Genomic DNA, 1,017 nt, shown 5'->3' on the forward strand with positions numbered 1-1,017 from the left:
CACACACACACACACACACACACACGTACACACTTTTTTAAAGCCATAGTGTGTACAATGCACTCAAGTCCTTTTGTGGGATTTATTTGAATGTGTCATGTTTACATAGTGTCTTTTGCCCAAAATTACTAAAACATTTTTCTTTACTAAAAACATAATGTTGTGTATGGCACGGAAAGGCAGTAAAAATGCTTGAACATCAAGTGAAGAATTCTATTTGATCACAGACAGATTTGACCTTCAAACAAGTTACAGTTCAAACCACTGTGCTGTCTTTTTGTTTCCTGTAAAGCAGCAGCTGTTCAGTACACACCAGTAGGGCCCTAGGATTTCCGGGATGCGGGAAATGCGAACAGAATCAGGAAACCTACGAATGATTACGAAATTCTTATACGCGCGGAATCTCACGGAATCAGCATATATTTTGTTGACATTTTTCACAAGTGTAGAAAGGTCTCTACCTAAACCGTGGCATTGTTACACATGTTGCTTTGTAACCATACGTCTTCAGGTTGAGTTTGTTGTCAAAGCGAGGAAAAAAATGAAACTCTCAATTGGCTGCTAGATACCGGGCTGAAGAAATACCCCAACAACTACTATGACTCTGTTTTGTACGTTTTGTCAACATCCAATTGACTGGACCCGCAAAGTCACATGTAACAACCATTTGAACTCAAAAGTTCATCGCATGAACAAAAAAATAACGTATAACGTAATAACGTATTGGCTTGCAACTGCATCTCACTATCTTTCTAATTGGAGGTAGTTTGGTCAGTGGTCAATTTACCACGGCATCTAAGCAAGCGATGATGAGTCAGTTGAAAAGCTCTGCGAAACATTTAGCTAGTGAACGGTTAGGGCAGATACGTATTAAGAATGCAGAGGCCCCTGGACACAAAATCTTGGAACCCCTTGAAAGGGAACCTACGTCAAGGCGGATTGCATTTCCAACACGCCGCTCTCTGTTTACATGATTTTCCACCACGAGCACACAGCGACAAACACAAATCAACAGAG

The 1,017-nt window shown here is 40.7% G+C and overlaps 1 protein-coding gene and 1 long non-coding RNA gene across 5 annotated transcripts in view; one reads left to right on the forward strand and one right to left on the reverse strand.

Moving 5' to 3' along the window:
* Nucleotides 1-1,017, reverse strand: part of grik2 (glutamate receptor, ionotropic, kainate 2) — a 337,350-nt gene that overhangs the window by 143,113 nt on the left and 193,220 nt on the right. The gene's annotated exons all lie outside the window — the stretch shown is intronic.
* The window catches only part of LOC116690583 (uncharacterized), a 20,471-nt gene continuing 20,376 nt past the window's right edge, over nucleotides 923-1,017 (forward strand). The window contains exon 1 of the long non-coding RNA XR_004332299.1: nucleotides 923-1,017. This exon is cut by the window's right edge and continues 119 nt beyond it. This is a non-coding gene — a long non-coding RNA (uncharacterized LOC116690583).

The sequence above is a fragment of the Etheostoma spectabile genome, chromosome 6 (assembly GCF_008692095.1).
Source record: "Etheostoma spectabile isolate EspeVRDwgs_2016 chromosome 6, UIUC_Espe_1.0, whole genome shotgun sequence".
Taxonomy (NCBI): Eukaryota; Metazoa; Chordata; class Actinopteri; order Perciformes; family Percidae; genus Etheostoma; species Etheostoma spectabile.